This window comes from Mustela nivalis, assembly GCF_964662115.1.
Source record: "Mustela nivalis genome assembly, chromosome: 14".
Classification (NCBI taxonomy): domain Eukaryota; kingdom Metazoa; phylum Chordata; class Mammalia; order Carnivora; family Mustelidae; genus Mustela; species Mustela nivalis.
In genome coordinates, this window is record NC_139033.1 from 37,769,153 (window position 1) to 37,792,516 (window position 23,364).

The window sequence follows — 23,364 nt, forward strand, 5'->3', positions numbered from 1 at the left end:
TCAGGCTCCCTGCTCAGCGGGAAGCCTGCTTCTCTCTCTGCCATTCCCCCTGCTTGTATCCCCATTCTCACTCTCTCTCTCTCTCTGTGTCAAATAAATAAACAAAATCTTAAAAAAAAAAAAGAAAGAAAGAAAAGAAAACAAGACATTTGAACGGCCAGAACATACCCAGACAGAATCTCTTGGAAACACTGCAAATGTTTTACAGGGAGAAGGGAGAGCAAGATTCCTCCCGAAGTCAGGAGTCCAGACTCTTGTCTCACTATGGTCACTAACTAGCTGGGTGTTTAGTATTGCATGTTTAGTATTGCATTTAGTAGGTATTTAGTATTGCGTGACTAAAGAATTACTAGCCTTTGGTTAGTTAGAAAACTACTTCGTGAGTATGAGGTAGAATGATTTTTTCTTTAAGGAAAAATTTCTCCCCTCGGTGGTGAATTTTCTTTTTACTGGCATGGAAAGCTTTTTGGCTGGAAGGTGGCTTCTCGCTAGGTCTGGAGGTATGTCTACGTTGGGCTAATTAACCATTAAGTTCAGCTAGGTCAACTGTCTGGGAACCAGTTTTTCATTTTGGAGACTCAGCAGATTATCCTAGCCTATAGTCACAACTACTTCATTCTTTCTTTCCTGGTCTTTGCTTCCAGGGGTCATCTCTTCCTCATGACCTGAAGGGGCTGGGTGTAGAGGGGAAAAAAACAGAAAACAGTGTCTGTTAATTTGGCTACTCCTTGGCACTACTTCTTCTTCTTCTTCTTCTTCTTCTTTTTTTTTTTTTTTTTTTTTTTTTGATGAGTGGAGGTTAAAACTGACAGAGGTGGCTTGGTCAATCTTATTTGTTCAGCCTCTTTCTGTTCCTAACCCCCAAGCAAGGTTGGCTGAAATTCCCAAAGAATTTATGATATTTTTTTTTTTAAGGAAAGCGAAGAAGAAACAAATTTGGTCAAAATTCCCTCAGTTCTTGAGGATTCATTTTGCTTTATGTTTTGTCATTTTGTTTTTACCTCAGGTCTTTGGGGAAAGCAAAGCCAAACTACAATTTTAATATATGGTAACAAATTAGAGGTCCCGCATATATATTCTACAGTTCCCTTCTACGGAAAGAGTTGCAGTTAGTCTTCAGATGATGGGGGATTTTGATTAAAGTCATGGACTGCATGATCAAAAACTAGCATCTGAGATAGGAAATTAAGGCATTTTGTCATAATTTAATTTTTATTCATTTCTAGAAAAAAAATTGCTCAACATAACATAAGCTGGGCCCACTCAAATGGGGGCATGCATATGTTACCCGTTCTGCCAGGCTTGCAACCAATTGGAGTGTTAGCTATTTATAAATTCAAGGTTGAGTGAAACCATCTCGCCACCACACAGAGCTCCCTCCTTAATAGAAGAAGATCCACTGGTAGGTGTTGGGAGCAAATGTTTAACAAGCATTTTCCGGCCCTGAAATATGGAGGAGGAGAGGAAACGTATGGCAGTAGCAACTGAGGCCATAGACAGCAGTATGAAAGACTGCACAGGAAGGACGGTGTTAGAATCAGTGCACCCATATGGGGACCTTCATTGACGGGGAAACTGGAGGGGGAGGGATGCAATGGAGAAACACAAGGAGAGAAGAATGAGAAATGCACAGACCCCTTTCAAGATGGTGAACAGAAAAGCAGGTGGTTATTTTTGACTCGAGATGGACCTGTTTCCAAGGGACCCTAAAGGTGCTCCTTTGGGAAGGGAAGTCTGAGCCATTTGTCAAGCTGTTTCTTCGTGTTGCTCTATTGCTGGGAAGGAGGAAGGCAAAGAGAAAATTTCCTTCTCTTTTCCCACAGAAGAACTTCAATCTGGGAGTTTGCAGTTACTGAAGGGCAGGAGATGGGAAAGAAGTTAACACTCATTGAGTTGCAATGGGCAGAAAACCCAACCAAACGGGCTTTTTTTAAAAAAAAAAAAAGGAATTTGTTGTCTCCCTTATGGAAAAGTCCATGGGCAGTCTGGTCATAAGAGTAGCTTCAGCCAGAACCTCAACAATAGGTATAGAACTTTCTGTTTTTCTATCTCTCCTTCTGCCCTCCTCCATGATTGCTTCATTCTTGAACTTGACATGTTGGAACCATGGCTGTCTGTACCTCCAGGTTGATATTGTTCCAGATTTCTGTCTCTAAAATATTTTAGCTTCTTTCCCTTCACCAGCTGAACAAAAACAAAAATCTTGGGTCTAATTTTCCTTACCCTGAATTAGGTCACAGGCTCATCCTTGAACCAATCATGGCAGTTGGGAGACTGAGATGGGTCTTGAGTCTGGGTCATGTGGCTGAGCTGGTGCAAGGGGTATAGTCAGAGCCAGTGAAGCAGAAGGACTGAGATCAGGCAGGGAGCCTTACTGGACAGCAATGGGCACCAGGGCAGGAAACCTACAGTTTGTGGATGCCACCTACTCTGTGTTTTGTCCATAAGCTCCCACCTCTTTCCTATGAGGAAGTCATTATTCCCGCCATCCTGTAAATAAGTACACTTACTCAGAGAATCTAAGTAACACATGTGAGAATCCACGCTAGTAGGCGGCAGACCTAGCGTCTGAACCTGGGCCTACTGATTCTCAATTTTCTTTATGCATCTAGCCAACATCAAAAACCAGGCACTACTGATCATCTAACCAAATCCTCCACAGCTCTTTGCCATTTTCCATTTTCCTCCCGACCAGGAAGTTGCTGAAACATTTGTCTGTAGGAAGGGTGGGGAATAGCACCTTTAGCTGGCATTAGAACTCCTTCAATTTAGCTCTGTCAGAATCGTTGAGCTGCCCTCTGGGGGCTACTGATCGCCAGGGTCTGGGATTAAAGGAAGTGTCTCCATGTCTCTTCCTTCTCCCTTCTGTTAGATTATCATCACCTCACAGCTCCTTTAACGTTCACCCTGGACTCTCCTCTCGGCAGAAACACCCTCTCCAAACTGTCAGACCAACCTCTAGGCACCTCAACAACACGCCACCTGTCCTACTCTGCCAAACCTTAGTCCTCTGTCTGGACTTCAAAGACCTTGGTCATCAGCTCCCTCATGGCTTTCCCAGGCCGCTCTGCCAATCTTGTTTTCTAGTCACGTCCTCTGCTCTATTGAGGTTCGACTCCTCACTGTCCCACGAGCAGGTGAGGCCCATTCCCTTTTTTGCACCACAACTTCCTATCTGGAATAACCATCCTCCGCTCTCCTCCCCTGTCCAAAGCCTGCAGGGCCAGCGGGTCAGAGATGTCTCCCTCGACCACTCCCATGCTCTGGGTCTCCTCTCTTCCAAACACCATTCCATTTTAGTTCTCATGTAGAGTCCCGAACACATCCGTGTGTATGTGTGTATAGCTGGATCTGTACGAACGTATGTTCACCTGTGTTGAAATGTTGACCCTATGCGAACACGACCTCCTTCAAATTAATTTTGTTTCTCTCTTTCAGGAGTCCCTATAAGTTATATACTTATAATAGAGGTTATGTGAATAAAAGCTTATTGATTGCTTCAAACAGTTTATTAAAGAAAAAATGGGTATGACAATATATAAAATAATGAAGAGCAAATGACAGGGACAGTGTTTCGCTCCACTTCTCTTCCGGTTTCAGCTATTAATGCCACTGGTCATTCTCTCACTCACTGTAGTCTCCATAGTCCACTTATACAGCGATTCTTGATTTACCATCTTAGATAATAATACTGATTCTCCCATGGGAAAAGTGAGATTTGACCTCATTTTCACGAATTCCTTCCTCCCAGTGTTTGATATTTATATTGTTATTTTTATTCTTTTGGCTGCCCTTCTAATTTTGAATATTATACTTATTCCTCTATTTTTGGCCTCATTAATATAATTTTTTAAAAAAGATTTTATTTATTTATTTGAGAGAGAAAGGGAGCAGGAGAGCAGCAGAGGGGGAGAGAGATAACAGACTCCGCACTGAGTGGAGGGACTCGGTCCCACCACCCTGAGATCATGACCTGAACTGAAACCAACAGTCAGACGCTTAACAAGCTTGGCCACCTGGGCATCCCTGCCCCATTAATCTTTAAATATAAATTAGTATATAACTGATTAATTAATGGGAAGAGTTTGAGCTGATAACACCTTGGCTGGGTATTAACAATTCCCTTCCATGATATTATGAGTACATCAAAGAATGTAACTTACAAGCAAATATAAAGCCTAGCTCTTTCATGCATCTAAAACAATTGAAAAGCAATTGACATCATTTCTAAAGATTTTTGTGAAAGTGTTAAAAATGAAATATTTGGGACACCTGGGTGGCTCAGTGGGTTAAGCCTCTGCCTTTGGTTCAGGTCATGATCTCAGGGTCCTGCAGGGAGCCAGCTTCTCCCTCTCCTTCTGCCTGCCTCTCTGCCTGCTTGTGATCTCTTTCTCTGTCAAATAAATAAATAAAATCTTTAAAAAAAATGAAATATTTTAATTCGTAATGATTTTTCCATGACATATACTTCTAATTTAGTGTCTATTCTTTTATCCCGTTACACAGAGTTAAAGAATTATAAAACAATACTGTTAAACTGAAAGGCTAGTCTTTTACATGACTCATTATTGTAATGTGCTGAATTTAACTCACTTCTCCCCGAAGGGATTCACTTTATTCTGGAGATGAACAGACTTGGTGAGAGACAGGATTGTGTCTGTGAGGGACTGGGTAGGAGGGCAGGGAGGGAGTTGGAAGGGGAGAGCAGGCAGGTAGGTACAGGGAACCACTTTTCTGGGGGGGAGGGGAACTACTTTTGATGGCAAGATTTTTCTGAAGATTAAGGTATTTGGGGCCCAAGGTTTTATTAGGACACAGATTCAAACCACATGGTAGAAAACTAAAGGGACACAGGAAATACGTAGTGGGAAGTGCATGTTCTTCTGATTCCTCTACTCCAGGCATTTCCTTATCAGTTTCTTGCGTCTCTTGCTAGAGATGTGCATATACAAGGTGCGACTGTATCTTTATTTCTCCCATACACTGCAGCATTCTGGGAACACCTGCGTGCATCTTGCTGTTTGCCTTCCCTACAATTTAATTGGGATAATTTCATAAAAACTCATATAGAGCGACTACTTTTTTTTTTCTTTTAACATTCTATAGATGTACCATCGTTTATATAAATTATTATGGAATGATTTCAAAGACAGGTTATTTGAATACACTTTCTGAACTTGTTATTTAAAAGCCCTGAGGATAACTTCTTCAGTGGTTTCCAGTCTTCCTCTATGTTAAAAAATGTTGCAGTGAATATCCTTTCAGACACCAAGTTTTGTACATGTGTGAGTATATTAGTAGTTCTAATTCCTATATGTTATTGAGTCAAAGGGTATGTGAATTTAAAATTTTTGTAGGTTTTATATATTTTCAAATAGTATCTATATTATATATCTATAATATTCACACTTCTACTTTTCTTTTTTTTTCCAAATCTTTAAAAAAATGGTATTGTGGTAAGAAAAAACATAAAACATGAAACGTAACTGTCTTAATCCTTTCCAAGTGTACAGTGCATTAACGTTCAGTATATTGACACCGTTGTCCAACCGGTCTCCACAACTTCACCTTGCAAAACAACACTCTTTGTCCATGAAAGACTCCCTGTTGGCCCAGTCCTTAACAACTGCTGTTCTACTTTCTGCTTCTATGAATTTGAATGTTCTAGATACCTCATATAAGAATCATACAGTATTTGCCCTTCTGCAACTGGCTTATTTCACTTAGTATAATGTCCTCAAGGTCCCTCCATGTTGTCAAGGTCATCTGAATTCCTTTCTGATGCTGAGTCGTATTCCATAGTATGTATCCGCCATGTTTTGCCCACCCATTCATCTGTCCACAAACTCGAGAGTTGCTTCTACCTCTTGGATCTTGTGAATAATGATGCTACGAACATAGGTGTGCAAATATCTCTTTGAGATTATGCTTTCAGTCTTTTTGAAGAGATACAGAGAAGAGGGAGTGCTGGATCCTGTGGGAATGCTGTTCTTAATTTTTGAGGAACCACCATACTGGTTTTCCATTGCTGCTGTACCATTTTATATTTCCGCCGTTGGCGCACACTCTGCTGTTACGATTCAGAGTGTCTGCTCTCTAAGACCCCTGCCAATTATAGTGATGTGATCGGCACTTCACTTCACTTGGCGTGAATCTATCTATCTCCCTTTTTTCCTTTCTCTCTCTCTGTATTTCCCTTTTCATAAATGAGTTTGAGCACCTTTTCCTCTGTTAATTACTCTTATGTATTTCCTTTGCTGCGAACTGTGACAATAGCCTTTGGCCATTTTCTACTGGATTTTTAGCCTTTTTATTTGTAATGATTTTTCCTATGTTAAACGAATAAACTTGTTTTCTGCGATATGAGATCCAAATATTATTTTCCTCCTTGCTATTGTCTTTTGAGTTTTGGTCATGGTGATTTTGTTTGCCCCACACATGTTCCATTTTGTTGTAGTTGAATTGATCTATCACACTTTAAGGCTTCTATGTTGTCTTATATTCTGTTTAGAAAGTCCTTCTCCTGCTTCAAGATTATAACACATTTTCCCATATTTTCTCTGGGCATTTTTATGGTTTCTTTTTAAATACACGATCCTTGATACGTGTGGAATTCATTTTGTTCTAGGTGTGGGATAAGGATCCAACTTTATTTTCTTCCAGAAGCCCATTCATTGGTTCAGCAAATTTCTGGTATTTTTCCTCCTGATATGTTGGAATTATTAGAATTGGAAACCTATACTTTGGAAACTTGTTCTTTAATATTATTTGCAAGTCCGTTTAGTAATTCTTCTTCTCACACACCTTAGTTCATCCTAAACTGGAAGATAACCTGCTTTGCTGAGGTAATAGATAATGGAGATTTTTTTCCGCTTGGGCCGGGAATTTCGCGAAAGAGGTGGATACATCTGGAAGTTGTACTGACGGCAGAAAAATCCAGAGAAGGATGAGATTATGGAAAGAATTGTTGGACCACTTGCACAGTCTCTCTTTACCCTAAGTATTGTGTAGCATTGGGCTCTCCCATATTGTTAATCATAATTACTTTATTAATTTTGTGATTAGCACTTTAGTACTGATTTAGTACTGATTAGCACTTTAATATCTATTTCCTTCATTAGACTGTACACTCCAGGAGGGCAGGGAACATGTACACCATTTCTCAATGTATCGTTAGCAAGCAGCAGAATGTCTGCTTTCACAAGTACATCATGGCAGACTGGATTTCTGAAATCCCCAAACATATCCCTCCCCGCCTGTCCCCAGCAATCCGTGCCCTCTTCAGGGAGAGAAACAGCCTCTTGGTTTTCATCTTCAGGCGGCTTACCATGGTGCGTGTTCATTCTATGATTTCAGAATAGATAAATTCCCGCTGTTAATGAAGATGACTGTGTATCAGCTGATCTAGTTCACGGACTCGGAAGGTGGACACTTGAGTCACTCAGGTTTACAGAGATCTTGGGAAATCAGGAAGTTGAGGAAAATCTCAAAGCCTCACACCAGAGCAATTGGAAATGTTTTTCATTCATCCTTGCAGGCATCAGAATGTGGGCTGTGTTTTCTCATTGGCAAAAGAAAGGATGGGGAAAACTGGAACATTCCTATTGCTTGCAGAAGTCTTATGTTGAGAAGATCAACTTGGAAACATTGACATTTCCACTTGAATTGAAACAAATTACATATTTTATGCCATTATAAGTTTATAGTTTAAAGCTAAAAATAAATAAAAATAACATTGGTTAGATGCTAATTAAGGGCAGTTATTTTATTTAGAAAAGATTTATTCCCTTCCCAATGAGATCATCTTAGGCCTCCTAGCTGGGGTGCTTAAAGATTTTAAAATGTAACCAGATGGATGCCTACTTTTCAAAAAACATGCATTTTGTGAAGTGAAGAACGCAGGTTGCTATTTCATTTCCTCCCAAGACAAAAGGGAAACCAAATTGTTTTCAAGCTTATAAAGAACTTATTTTTAAGATAAAGCACATGTCCTTTTACCCTGGTGAGTTGACAAGAATGCTCTCTTTGCAAGGAATTAACTTTCCAGGCTGACAGATCAGCAAGAATGCGGTCCCAGAATTGTCCCATTATGTGACATCCCTAAAGGGGGAAGGGGGCGCTTTCAAGAGAAAGACAAAAAAACAATCACAGAACTCAAACCTTCTAAAGAACCGACAGTCAGGAGACCACCAAACTAGACCAGCTGAGAAAGAGACTCATCTGAGACAGAAGCACAGTGTCGCTTTTGCTTGGAGAAGGTTGTAAAAACACTGGTGATAAATACGCCCTAATTAGGTGGCAAATCAACTTACCACAGTGTCTGAGTTATGCAACACTCTTAAAATAATTGTGAATCTTTACGGTAGTTTGTACCTGATAGATGAAAAAATTACATGAAATTAAAGTATCCAATATTTGAATTGTTTTGTCTACAGTTGCATTTAGTACTGGTTCATATTCTACTCTGTTCACTGGACATGATTTTGTATCCATATTTGCTTAGAGCTACACGGTCGCACACTCCTATTCTTTTAAGAGATACATAGTTTATAGAACTTTTAAAAAATTTATTTAGGGAAAGGAGTTTTATGACTTTCAAATGCGTATGTGTAAGTGCTGACAGGACGAGGGGAAGTGGGAAAGTGCCAGTTGCCTATGCATTTAAGAGAATCCGGTAAGGGCTTTCACAAACAGATAAGATGTGCTTCGAATGAGCTCATCCATCCTTTGAATAAAAACTGCTGGGAAGGTGGTGTTTAAGCAGTTTGTGGTCTTTGATGCAAATGGGGTTGACATTCCCGTTGCTTACCACATTGTTCAAGCTCCCTTTCAAAGCCCAAACCTCAGCCCCCGGGAGTTCAAAGGCCTATACGGAGCGGCTGGTCTGTAGCCCCGTTTGCCTGTTAGAACCTCCTGGTAGGAATTCCAGGCACCCAGTGCTCATCTCTGATGGACCCCTTCCAAGAAGGGGTCTGGACGTTGGTATTTTTTTTTTTTTTTCCAAAGCTCCCCAAGTGATTAGAATGTGTGGCCAGTGCCAAGAATTGCTGGTCCAGGGAATATATCCACAATGCCATTTTCTGGATGCTTTGATTTCTATAATCGAGTAGATGTAGGTCACCGGAAAGCACAAGGTTTATCTTGATTCCCTGTGTAGCAAACTTGTCAACATATCCCACCCGCTACAGTGCAAACAGGCCTGCCTGAAATGCAGATGTTAAGACGAAAAAATGGGTTTGACAAGTGTTTATTAAGCTGGTATTATATGCTCTGTTTTAGGCAACATGAATGATTTAAAAATGAGTAGGACATCCTTGCCCCGTTTTCATAGTATAATCGGAAAGACAAAAAATGTGGAAGGAATGACAATACTGTATGGTCAGCTCTGCTTTGATTCACAAGGTCTGTTTCTTCCAGTGGGGAGGTCTGGAGGACGGGTCAGGAGCGGCTCGTGCCGGTGGGGATCAGGGCACAGGCTGAGGTGTGGAAGGAGCAGGGGGGGAAGCCGAACCTGAGGGGGCACCGGGAGACCAGGCAGTGGGAGAGAGGGTGGGGAGGCCTGGGAGGCAAGCGTTCCTGGGGCCCCAGCTCTGTTTGCAGGGAGCAAAGGGCTCGAGGGCCAGAAAACTCAGATCCTACATTTTGTGGTAGTCACGCATAAGGGGCCTCAGGAGAGACCTGTTGCCTCCAGAAAACGTGAGAATGTGTTGATGTAAAAATCCAAGATTGAAAAATGCTCTCTTTTGATAGAAGCCCATAGAGGTAAAGACGTCTAAATCCATCCCTGTCTGGCCCAAGTTTTCTTAGAATTGTTCATTTCTCCCAGCACGGCCTCTGGGAAGGCTGGGGAAAGGCTCTGTGTTTTCCCCCACTGCCACATTCAATAATGGTTAAGGACTTAATTATCTTTTTATGAGTCCAACAGTCCTGGTTTCTGTTGCTTAGACACAAAGACATCATCTGTCTTGGGCAGACATTCGGCTGTTGAATAGGGACGAAGGAACGGAGGCAGCCGGGGGAGAAGGGGTGTGGGGGTCTCGGAGGGGTATTGGGGGGTGCAGGGGGCTGGCAGAGGGGAAAGTGTGCCCCGGAGACACCTAGTCCTGGAGGGGCTGACCTGCGAGGGAATGAGACGAGCCACACAAGTGGGCCCCACACTGTGCTCGGCCTCTGGTCTGTACAGAGTAACTGCCCAAGAACCCTTAAATGATCAATTAAGAAACAGCAAGCCTAATGCAGTAGGAATCCTGTTTTTTTTTTTTTTTTGTCATTTTAAGCTATTCTTTCCCTTCATTTCTTAAACTATTATCATGAAATATGACAAAGATGAGTGTAGGATATTAACCCTAAGCTTTTACAAGAATCTCAGTGTTAGGCCATAGTTGCATCACTTTTTTTTTAAGGAGTAAGACTTAAATACAGATGTACCTACAAAAATCTTTGCTGGTTATGGTTTTACACGTGGACACAAGTGGTGTTTTACTACATACATTGTGTGGCAACTTCCTTTTCTTTTACTCAACATTCTTTTTTTTTGTTTGTTTGTTTTTTTGTTTTTTTGTTTTTTAAAGATTTTATTTATTTATCAGAGAGAGAGAGAGAGAGAGCAAGCACAGGCAGACAGAATGGCAGGCAGAGGCAGAGGGAGAAGCAGGCTCTCTGCGGAGCAAGGAGCCCGATGTGGGACTCGATCCCAGGACACTGGGATCATGACCTGAGCTGAAGGCAGCTGCTTAACTAACTGAGCCACCCAGGCGTCCCATTTACTCAACATTCTTATATGAGATTTATTCTTATTTTATTCCCTTTGATTCCTTGTTTAAGTGTATCAGGTTCCATGAACATACTGCAACTCATTTATCCATTCCCATTTACAGACATTTGGGTGATTTTTAAATGTCTACTTTCCAAGTGATGTGATGGTGAATACTTCTGGGTGTGATTCCCTGTGCATATGTGAGGGAGTCTCTAGGGCAGATTCCCACCAGGGACAGTCTTGGGTCATTGGATACAAGTGTTTCCAAGTTTATATGATCGAATTGCTCTTAAAAGTGGTGGCCCCAATTGAAATGTCCACCAGCGGCTTAGAAGAGCTCCCAGTTGCTTCAACTACTGCTTCAACAAGTCTTCCACTCAGTGGTGTCTCTGACTGTGCTGTGAGTTTAGTGGTTGAGGGATTAAGATGTGGGAAGTCAATAGGGGGTCTTTTGGGGATAATAAAAATGTTCTTAATTGGATTGTGGTGATGGTTGCACAACTCTATAAATTTACTTGGATGATCAGTGAACCGTATGTTTAAAACTGGTGCCCAGGGCACCTGGGTGGTTCAGTCTGTTGAGTTTCTGACTCTTGGTTTTGGCTCAGGTCCTGAGATTGAACCCCGAGGTGCTGGGCTCCATACTCAGTGTGGAGTCAACTTGTCCCTCTCCCTCTGCCCCTTCTACTGCCCTACCCATCTTCCTACCCATCTTCTTCTTTTACCCAAATGAAATAAAATATCCCAGTGGAAAAGGCTAGACAGATTGATGCAGAAAAAGTTATTCATGATTGATAGTTTGTTTTTTTTTTTTGGTTTTGTTTTGTTTTTGCATTTTAAACAGAATTGTGGGAAAATAATTGGAGTTATGGAGTTTGGAAATCTCTTGGATAGTCTACCCAGGCTGCCATGATAAAAGACCATAGATTGGGGGGCTCCAACTGCAGAAATGTATTTATTTATTTCTTCATGGTTCTTGAGGCTAAAAGCCCAAGAGTGAGGTGCAGGCGTGGTTTCTGGGGAGATCTCTCTCTGTGGCTTGCAGATGGCTGACTTCTTCTCATGTCTTCACTTGACTTTTTCCGTGTGCACCTGCCCTCCTAGGGTCTTTTCTTCATATAGGAGAACAGTCCCATTGGATTAGGGATCCACCTTTATGATTTTATTCAACCTTAATTACCTTCTTAAAGGCCCTATTTCTAAACACAGTTATGCTGGGAGTTAGGGTTTCAAGGTATGAATTTTGGGAGAACAAAACTCAGTCCATAACAACATTTTACAGATAGTCATTTGACCTTATCACTTGCAGATGTAGAAGATGCTGATGAAAAAATCTATAGATGGGGCGTCTAGGTGCCTCAGTCATTAAGCATCTGCCTTCTGCTCAGGTCATGAGCCCAGGGTCCTGAGATTGAGTCCCACATTGAGTCTCATATCGGACTCCTAGCTGAGCGGGAAGCCTGCTTCTCCCTCTCTCAACTCCCCCTGCTTGTGTTCCCTCTCTTGCTATCTCTCTGTCACATAAATAAATAAAATATTTTTTAAAAATACAAAATCTATAGACCTTTCAAGAAACCATGGCCATTTTACTCATTTAAACTAATTTTTGGAAGAAGCAAAGTCAATTTAGCAGTAGAAAGACTTCACCAGAATATTTTTTTTCCACTTAGTATTGCTATATAACAATTTACCCCAAACACTGTGGTTTAAAACAGTTCATTATGCTCTTGGATTCTCTAGTCAAGAATTTGGGGGGCACCTGGATTAGTGGCTTGGGCTCTGGGTCTAATGTGTTGCAGTTAGGTATGGCAGAAGCTGAGGCTGGGCAGCTGATGGGCTAGCTCTCTCTTCTGTGTGGAACAGTGGCTTCAGGGTCGTGAAGGCACTGCTCTCCAAAGGCTTAGGTCCTAAAGAATCAGGTAGAATCTGATTTGCCTTCTAGGACCTAACCCAAAGTCACGTGACCTCTCTTCTCCGCAGAGATTCAAGGACAGGGAATACAGACCCCACTCTCAAAGGGAGGAGTGTCAATATCGCTTTGTAAGTAGAGAATGTCTGATGGGAAATATCATTCTGGCCATCTTTGGAAAAGGCAATCGGCTGTAATTTTAGAAAGATTTATTTATTTATTTAAAAGATTTTATTTATTTATTTGACAGACAGAGATCACAGTAGCAGAGAGATAGAGAGAAAGAGGAGGAAGCAGGCTCCCTTCTGAGCAGAGAGCCCAACACAGGGCTCGATCCCAGGACTCTGGGATCATGACCTGAGCTGAAGGCAGAGGCTTTCACCCACTGAGGCACCCAGGCGCCCCAGAAAGATTTATTTTTATAATGATCCTAAGGTATGTATAGAAATATACACTGTTTGAAGAAAAATTTGCACAGGAAAGGTATCTTATTTTCCTTGGGGATTCTTTTTCATTTGCATCCAAGCAGGGGTGGGACAGCTTGGGATTCAGGCCCTTGTCCTTGTGAACTCCTTCAATTTTTATGAGTTCGTTCCATGTCTGGTTCAGTTAACTATCTCTTAGGATGTCATATGTCTCTTACCAAGCCACAGAGAATATCCCTTCTTTAGATGTGGCTGTGGGGCTTAAACTCTACTCAGGGTTACCCAATGTTTACTGTTATGGGCTGAATTATGTCTCCCTAAAAATCATATTTGAAGTCCTAATTCCCAGTACTTCAGAATGCAACTATATTTGGAGATAAAATCTTTAGAAAGATAATTAAATTAAAATGAGGTCTTTAGGGTGGGTCTTAATTCAGTATGACTGGAGTCCTTATAAAAGAGGTTTTGGACCCAGACACATGCACAAGAACGACGATGTGAGGATATACAGAGAACACAGCCCCCTATAAACAAGGGAAAGATGGCTCAGAAGAAGCCAAACCTGCTGATACCTTGATTTTGAACTTCTAGCTTCCAGAATGGTGAGGAAACAAAACAAAACAAAACAAAACAACAAAAACCCAGCAACCATAAATAACAAAAACCTGTTGTTAAGCTATCCAGTCTCTGGTATTGGTACTTTGTTAAAGCAGCTCTAGCCAACTAATTCACTTATCAAAGGTTTGACAGGGGGCTTTTGTGTGGCTCAGTGCGTTGGGCCTTTGCCTTTGGCTCGGGTCATGTTCTCAGGGTCCTGGGATCAAGTTCCACATCGGGCTCTCTACTCAGCAGGGAGCCTGCTTCCCTCTCTCTCTGCCTGCCTCTCTACCTACTTGTGATCTCTGTCAAATAAATAAATAAATAAATAATCTAAAAAAAAAAGTTTGACAGTATGAAATGTGTATGATGGGTATCTTTGAAGGGTCTCTTTCTCTGGGCCATGTTTTCAAACTTATTTTTTAAAGCAGCAGATACTTTTTTTTTTTTTTAAACATAAGTAGATAATATATAAGTTCCCAATCTATAAAATATACAAATAGTGTTTTATTGGTATAAAATTTTCTTAGAAGTTTGAAATATTGCCTTATAATAAAGCTTCTCAGTAGAAACAAGGAAGTGGCTTTGAGGACACCAGGACTCAGAAACCTATGGCCTTTGGGCCAAAGATGGCTGCCAACTCAACTTGCTGCCTTGTTCACCTAAGAGAGTCTCTCCTTACTACCTCACACTCTCTTTCTCTTGCTCACAAACTTCAACATTCTTTTTTTTTATCAGAACAGCACTTTAACCTTCCTTCAGGCCAGAAAAGTGCTTCGAAGCCTGATGGTCTTTCCACCAAACTACTTATATATCGTCTATACCAAAGGCCTAGAGGAAGCCCCATTAAGACTGAGCAAGGCTGCGCAAGAGCAAAGCAGAGAGATCTGACACCATCTGCCGACTGTTCATGGCCCAGGGAGACATCTGTGGGCTTTGGAGCCTGATGACCCAGCTGTGCATCCCAACTTGACCATTAGTAGCCATGGGAAATGTCATACGTGTCACGTCTCGGAGTCTCAGTTTCCTCATCTGCAACAAAGGGAATCTGAACACCTGCTTTGTGGGTTCTTGTGCAGATTCAATGAAGGAAAATGTGTGTCTACTCAGCGCAGTGCTTTGCATATGGTTCATTAAATATTCATTGTCTTTACCCGCCGGAGAGCGACTGTGGGCTCAGATGAGATCATGGAGACGGACGTAATCTGTGAAGACTCATCTCTGTGCCAGTTGGAATCGTGATGTGGTTTGACATTGACTCATTCCTGTCTGGATGGGTCTGGAGTAGACAGAGTCTAAGTATCTCTTGGTTGAGAGAAACGGGGTAAGAACTGGCAGAGGGGAATATAGGGGTGTGGCCGTGGCCACTCGTGCAGGCTCCAAGAGCTAATGGGCAGAGCGAGTTTTGAAAATGTTTCTGCAAGGCTGTGTGAACTCTTTTCAGTCACCAAATGACCGAATTTATGAAGGATTCTGAAATAGAATAGAAGCTCAAGAGTTCATGCTGTATCCCAAGAGTGATTTATGTCAGAATCGGACCAAATAATTTCCCGGGTTGTTAAATTGACTGTTGGGACACGGACATATTAAATATTATCAAATAAACTTGGACTATAGTTAAGAGTCAGTTTTATGGGTTGGCCACATTAAAAAAAAATTTTTTTATATTGGAAATTGTATTTAAATCTGCAATGAATATAGTCATTGCGATGTAAAGAACAGATGGGTCCGAACAGGGTGGTTTTCCTTGAGCAATCCTGAACTAGCATCATAGATATTGAAGATGGCACGTGCTAACGTTGCCCTCTGCCAATAAGGACAGCTGTGTCCTTAGGAGCTTTCCATCCCACCTGGGGACCCCCTCCACTGTGGGTTGGGCTCCAGTAAATTCATCTTTGCCTTTCCTCTTGCTGATTCTCCCAGTGATGCTCCTTCTGGAGTTGGGTTGGTCTTCATGATACATCCCACAACCCAACTCTGTGACATCATTCTTTTCTTTATAAGCACAAAGTTTTCGTGTCGATTTCACAGTTCATTCTTGCTCTGCCTTCTGAAAAGATTTGTCTTCTCCTGTTAGTTGGCCCTTAACTAGTCCCCATCTCTGGGTATAGTATATGGACAGGAATGAGCTCGTAGAATCAACAGTTGCCTTAAGTAACTAACTGCTTCTTTCTTTGACGGCCCCCATTTATGGGCCTTTGTGGATTTTTAAAATTTTTTAGTTTTCTCTTATCATGAAAGTCCCCCGAGAGAGCTGATCACCACACCAACTAATAAAGTCATAGCCAGCCTCTGTCACAGTCGTGGACCAGCAAGGGAGAACCAGCTGCCGGAGGGAATTGGATTGCAATGGGTCTTCTTTAAGGAAAAGGGTAATCATATGGGTGGCAGAAAGATTCCAAAACATCCTCAGTTTTGCCTAAGGTTCCAGATTGAATCAGAGAGAAGGATTCATAAGTGCTGCCGCTTCTTCCGCCTCTCCTCCTCCTCCTCTTCCTTTTCCTCTTCCTCTTCCTCCTCCTCCTCCTATTTATTTGAGAGAGGGGAGCCTGGGTGGCTCAGTTGGTTAAGTGGCTGCCTTCAGCTCAGGTCATGATCCCAGGGTCCTGGGATTGAGCTCTGCATCAGGCTTCCTGCTTGGTGGAGAACCTTTTTCTGCCTCTCCCTCTGCCTGCTGCTCTGCCCACTTGAGCTCTCTCTCTGTTGAGTAAATAAATAAAATCTCTTAAAAAAAAGATTTTATTCATTTGAGAGAAAAAGAGCACGAGGTGCAGAAGGGACAGAGGGACAAGCTCTGGGCTGGATCCTAGGACCCTAAGATCATGACCTGAGCTGAAGGCAGGTGCTTAACTGACTGGGCCATCCAGGTGCCCCCCTGCCCACAAGTGCTTTCTTTTGTTTTAAAGGACAAATTGGTTCTAATTGGCTCAGTGTGAGAACTAAGAGGGGTGAGGGCGTGTCTGTTGATTGCCGTTTTGGGTGGAGTGTGTGTGTGTGTGTGTGTGTGTCTGTCTGTCTGTCTGTCTTCTGTGTGTCTGTGCATTTCCCACAATAAGTGATGACAGTTGACATTAGTGATCTGAGGGAGGAGATGCCGGTACGGATGGGGAGCTGTGAATCAGCCTGGTGCTTGTGACGGTGGAGATGTGAGAAATGGATCCCTGCTCTCTAGAAAACTTTCACCTAATGGAGGATCCAAGATATTGAGGGAGAAAGGCAACTTTGCAATAGAAGGCCATGTGTGTTTCGAGCCAAGATTTCAGAGGAGGCTGGGCAGGTCAGGGGAGGCTTCCTAGAGGAGGTGGCCCTTGAAATTGGCCTTGAGGGATGGGGAGGATTCTGAGGGCAGAGTATTCCAGATAAGGGAAAGCAGGGTTTTCCAAAGGCTGTCTAGAGGGTAGGAAGGGGCAGTTTGCCGGCACCCGGGGTTTGTCAGGGAGGAGAGTCCAGGAGAGAGAGAGAAATTTCTTGACGTCGTTTGCAGGGAGACTTTGGTGCATGGAAGGGACCTGTGAATGTGCAGGTTTGGAATTCGGGAAGCAGGAGGTAGAAGAAGTGCCCTGGGGTCACCAGGAGAAGGCAGCATGGCCTTACATGAGGGCTCGCCCTCTGAGTGAGCTGTCGTTCTGAGTGGGGTGGCGGCAGAGTGGGGGCAGGAGGAATTGGGCTCAGTGGGTTGGGGAGAGGGATGGCTGGGCTATGGTCGGAGGCACTTCCTGACTGTGGTGGGAGAGACTTCCGGACAGTTCTTGGAGCTGTGGGACCAGCTGCTCTGCTCTGACACCTTGGGGATGAACACCGACATGGAGAGAAGCACCAGAGGGACAGGCAGATTCAGGGAATCTCATGGGTCAGCTTCTTCTTATCCTCTTCCTTTTCTTTTTCCTCCTCTTTTTAAATATAATTCCTTTCAGATTTTTTTCTTTTTTCTTTACCATAACTTCCACCTGAAACAAAAGTTGCATGAATAATACGAAGAACTTTTTTCTTCTGAACCTTCTGAGAGCAAGTTGCCAACCGATGTCCTGTTCCTTCGAAACACTCTCGTGTGTAATTTCCACAAACAAGACCATTCTCCTATGTCCTATGATAAACCACCCAAATCAGGAAGTTGATTTTTTGGTATTATTACGAATATAGGATCCTCAGACCTTTTCCAGATTTTCCCATTTGTCCCAACAATGTCCTTTATAGCAACAGGACCCAGTTCCGAACCACACATTGTACGGATTTACCATGTCTCGTTAGGGAGGAAGAAATGAAGGGGACCAGGGAGGAGACTACAAGGAAGTTTGTTTGAGGTTTCACAAACACTCAGCCCTGGCAGGAAGTAGCAGCAGGCCCTATTCAATACTTTGTTCTTTCACAAGCCAGTTATTTGCCCAAATGAGGGATAGCATGGACACATTTAGAATAATTTTCGATTTTAATGCATTCTGCAACCATCTTGTAGATTTCTTTTTCTTTCTGGTTTCATGTGACTCACACGAGCACATCCGCAGATCAGAGACGTGCGGGGAGAAGTAGACACCGGTTGCTGTGATCTGTTAATACGCCCCAGACTGAGTAGAAAACTGAGATTCTGTTATATTGTCATTATTCCTAGAGTGGATCAGCTGGACCTAAGCACAGCCCTTAAGGCACAGGCCCTGCTCCAAGCGTGGCCGGAGTGGACGTACTTGTCGGAATTGGCAGGTGTTGCTTTAGTTCTGTCTTACAGTCCAGAGACTCAGGCTTGCCATAATTGTCTATTTCGTGCAGCTTTCATCTTTCATTTGGCAAAATGATTCATGTGGAGTGTAATGTGCGTCTCTGATTACTTACCCAGAAATTTGTCTTCCTCTGATAAGATTGCTTCTTCCCTGCACCAAGATGGGGATTTGCAGATAAGGTGCTAAAGCGACCTTTTCGTCTCCTTTCTTTCCTCCCTTCACTTCCTCATCCAGCTTGCCTTTCGTGAGCATCTACTATTGCCATCTCTAGGGGCACATACCCCAGTAAGAATAACTCTGCTCTCAAGGGGAGAAGGGCTTATGTGAAAATGACCTTCATGGCCGAGACTGAGAGATGCCAAGGTCAGGCCCAGGAGTAGCACAGTGGGAGGTTTTAATGGTAGAGAAAATTGTAGCAGGGGTGGCCCCGTGGGGGAGCAGGACATGGACGTGAGGTCCGTGAAGTCTGAGAGGCTGGTTCACTGCTTACTCACAGCAGGGTATATAAATTCCTCCTGGGTATTTTGTGGAAATTTGCCACTCCTATTAGCTCTCCAGTGTTAGGTGGGATAGGTCAGGTAATACTTAGAAGCATAGACCTCAGGACATCCTAGCTTCTCAGGGTGTGCCCAGCCCATCCCGAGGTGTTGAGCATCTTCCTTTATAGACAAGGAGCCGAAACCCCAGGAGATGGGATTCTTCCATCCAGGGACCCTGCTGAGCTGAGAGTAGAGCTCCGTCCTCCCTCCCACTGAGTGCTCCTTCCACTATCCCCAAGCCCTACACAAAACCTGGGCCTGTGTGGCTCAGAAACTCAGTCAGGGACCTTGGCTTATGAACCAGGAGAAGTGCTGAGATGACTCTAGATGGTACCCCTCTGTCTTTCATTACCCCTGACGCGTGAAGACAGAAAACACGGAGCAGTCAAGCCCCACAATGGTTCCTTCTAGACCTGTGCTTGGGATCCAAAGGGAGAGGCCAGCACTGTATGGTTTAGGGAGAGAGGATGCAGAGTGGGACTGAGGCCAGTGGCTGGAAACAGAAGGGAGAGGGGGTGCCCTGAGAAGAGTTGGAGAAAGATTTGCTGGGGCCTCTGACCTGGAGGTCTGCTTCTCTGGGCCTTTTTCTTTGCTAGTCTCCCTCCCACTCCCATTCTTCCCCCCTTTCTTTGACACTTAAACATGCTTGTTTTTTTAAATTTTTTTATTTTGAAATAATTACTGATTCGCAGAATGTTATGAAAAGAGTACAGAGAGTTCCCCTGTACCCTTTTTCATTTTCCCCAATGGTTATATTTTACATAACTATTGTGCAACTGCCCACTTGGTTTTTAAAAACGGAAATCCCCCAGCCCTCCCTGCCCTCGCCCCCAGCACCACCAGGCCTCCGAGCGTAGCTGTCGGGCTCTTCCTTAGGTAAATGTCTCACGTCAGCAACTTGAGAGCAATTCTGTTTTCTGGATCTCCAAATCCCTCTCTCAGAGAGAAGAGGGGATGTTATAACTGTCTCAGCCAATTCTAAAGAAAAATCAAAGTGCAAACAGGATGGTCCTGAATATGTGAAACCAATGGCCGCCATATTTAATAAGGACTAAATGAGTCCCAGGGTTTGGGAGCGGAGACTCGATTTCAGCTCTGGTACCCTGGGGTGGTGGTGTGGGGAGTGATACTTTGGGAAGCCTCTGGACTATTGAGCAGGACCAGTTCCTGAGCTGGGGGGCACCCCCTGAAAGGAGTAAAGAGGAAGAGTTCCTTTGCTCCTGCCTCTCCTTGGGTCTCCACCCTGGTGGCTCTTTTCCTCAAGTCAGTCTTGCAGATGGCAAGTTCTTCCTGTCTTTGCCATGTCACTGAGCATCTAGAACTGGGCTTCCTGTTCCACATAGAGACTGGGTCAGGAGCTCTTCTTCCCAAAACACAAGCCTTGCCATTGTGCTCTCTTTCCTCAAGTCCATGTTGCCTGACACGGTGCAGTCAATCTTTTGAAAGCACCGCTCCCCTTTATATGCCCCCTGGCTGAACGATCCTCAGGAGCACCCCAGGGACTTTTTACCCCAGTGTTGAATCTCGAATAGGCCTTCCCAGGGTTCTTCCTGTTTGAAAGCAGATCCCCGGAGCATACCATGTTCATCTTCCTGTGGTCTTCCTGTAAACGGTCACGACCTTCCCTCTCCAAATCCTACCTTCACTCCAAGGTCTGATCAAAGCCCCATCTTCTCCACCAACTTCTCCCTGCCTGTTATAACTCATAAGGGAGTTCTAGCTCAGAATTCCCACTATCGGTAGCCTATACTGCCTTCTTGGTATTTAATGATTACAGTGTTTATTGTTAGTTTTTCTGCGGTTGGGTGTTCAGTGCTGCCTTATATTCAGGATTTTCAGGCGGCCATGGACAAGGATCTGAGAATTTCTTCCCTTGTTTTACTTTCATGTTCCCATTGGGCAACCTTTGCATCTTACACTCAGGAGGCAAGTCCTGGAGTTTTGAAATGACGCTGTCCCATTCCTGTGCCCTGCGCACCTGTAGGAAGGAGGAGAGTCTGCCCCTCTTGGTGAAGCTGCTTTAAGAGGAGCATTAAGAATCACCCAGAAAGGGCGCCTGGGTGGCTCAGTGGGTTAAGCCGCTGCCTTCGGCTCAGGTCATGATCTCAGGGTCCTGGGATCGAGTCCCACATCGGGCTCTCTGCTCAGCAGGGAGCCTGCTTCCCTCTCTCTCTCTCTGCCTGCCTCTCTCTCCGTCTACTTGTGATCTCTCTCTGTCAAATAAATAAATAAAATCTTTAAAAAAAAAAAAAAAAAAAAAAAAGAATCACCCAGAAAGGGTCTCTCAAATAGTCAAAATGTTTGGTTGCCAGGGAGCCAAAAAAGGACAAATGCTCAGCAAATGTTCACCATACTTATATATGACATATTAAATATTATATTTAATATTTTTTGAGTCCCAATATTCCTAACTACGAACTGAGAATAGTAGTATTTACCAAACAAGGCTCTTAGAAGGATTAAATAAGATGATCTGTGTAGTCACGTACTGCCTGACATAAGTTAGCACTTAACAAATGTGAGCTCCCCTCTCTTGCTATTAGTTTATGAGTCACTGGGACGATTATTCCCCATAATCCTCTAGAGCTTTTCATCTGTTATAGCAACTTTAAAGGACATCTCTAATAATTCCCTACTTTTTTTTTTGTTGTTGTCTATTGAACAATTCCAAACCTTTTTTTTTTTTTTTTGCAAGAAAAGAGCAGGCTCCTTTTTAAAAATTTTATGATATGCTTTTCTTAAATATAAATCACCACTTAAGAGATTTGCTGATATTTATTTTCTTTAATTTCTTCTTGATGATTTTGCAATTGAGTGGGTTAGGTTTAATTTGGCTTTGAGGTTTTGGGCTGCTACTGTCTCAATGCCTCTCATAATTGGCAGCACCAACAGGACCCTGGGAACAAGAGCGGACACACTATCGATTTGACTGAAGGTGTGGACGTCATTACAATGGCAAAGTCATGGGCAGACATGAGTCTGTGGTCTCAACTGAGTAACTAACAGTAAACCAAGAATTGATTCTGTTGTAAGGGTCAAATTTCTGCAAAGAGCGGATGAAAGTGTTCAATTGAGTCTCACCTCAGGTCACAAACACCGCTCTTCTCCTACCCGAGAGTAGGTGTTCCCTTCAATGGTCCCCTATTATCTTGACTCAGTTTTGACAAATACCCACCGTGGAGTTGGGGCTCTGAGCTGTTGCTGTTGTGAGTAACCTTTACAATCAAGTCATGCTAAGGAGATGAGTCATTTCAACATGGTCTGCGTGGATCCCACTGCCCAGTCCCAGCCCGTGGGGATGGGGCGAAGGGACTGCACTGGGGATGCCAAGGAAGGTAGTGGGGAGCAACTTCCCTCACTCATCGAGAGCTATTCTAGGCTGCCATCTGGCAGAAGAAATTACTTCTCCAAAATTGCTAGTATAAGTTAATGGGGCCTAGAGTACACATAAGTGGCCCATCAGCCACAACCTGGACTGATTTTCTGCTGCCTATCGCACACTGAGACAGGGATCCACTGGCTATGGTATGAGAATTTCTTCCCTTATTTTTCTTTCATATTCCCATTGGGTGAGTACATAAAAAGTTCATACATTCTATAACATGACACCTCTTTGATGTTTAACTCTTTACATATGACTCCATCAAGGGGGTGCTGGATAGGATGGCCAAATTCAAAGAGCGGCCACACAGAGACTGGGAAACTTGAAAACAGCCTGGATTTATGGGTGTCCTTGTAAAAGCACATCTCCCTTGGGATTTACAGCATTCATTTTATTCATCTGTATCCTTCTTTCTCTCCCTCCCCAAATAATTAGTCTACATGCCTCAGCTGTTGGTGCCTCGATAAATATTTGCTGAATGAATGAACAAAAATTACTCCTGCCAATATGTATCAACCCTCAGGACGTGCAAGGGGGACCTAAAAGAGGTAGATGTAACTGATCTTTTTTCTTTCTTTCTTTTTTTTTTTTTTTTTAAGATTACTTATTTATATATTTGGCAGAGAGAGAGAGAGAGAGATCACAAGTAGGCAGAGAGGCAGACAGAGAGAGAGAGAGAGAGGAGGAAGCAGGCTCCCTGCTGAGCAGAGAGCCTGGGCTCAATCCCAGGACCCTGAGATCATGACCTGAGCCGAAGGCAGGGGCTTAACCCACTGAGTCACTCAGGTGCCCCCGTGTAACTGGGGCCTCAGCTCACTCCCTTGATCAAACAGGAGGGGTGGCAAAGAAAGAAGAGAAAGGGATGAAGACACTTGGTTTTATCCCATCTGGGATATCAGGCTTCCTTTTCAATGAAAGTTCAGGAAGGGGAAACATCGGCAAGTAGGCATGCAAAGAAGAAAATGTGCTTTAGAGCCAAATGTAGTCCCCTAGCTTCGGATGGCGATAAATAAAGGACTGATGTAGATGAATGATCCACAGTGA

The 23,364-nt window shown here is 43.3% G+C and overlaps 1 protein-coding gene across 5 annotated transcripts in view; it reads left to right on the forward strand.

Annotated features, from left to right (window-relative positions):
* Positions 1 to 23,364, forward strand: part of LOC309848357 (uncharacterized protein) — a 242,332-nt gene that overhangs the window by 7,775 nt on the left and 211,193 nt on the right. For 3 of the 5 annotated variants that reach the window (XR_014302987.1, XR_014302988.1, XR_014302989.1), the window contains exons 3-4: positions 12,737 to 12,796; positions 14,426 to 15,303. The gene's annotated coding sequence lies outside the window, so the exon portion shown is untranslated. Of the gene's footprint in view, positions 1 to 12,736; positions 12,797 to 14,425 lie in introns of those variants that run through there. The other 2 variants (XR_014302990.1, XR_014302991.1) reach the window with 1 other exon arrangement.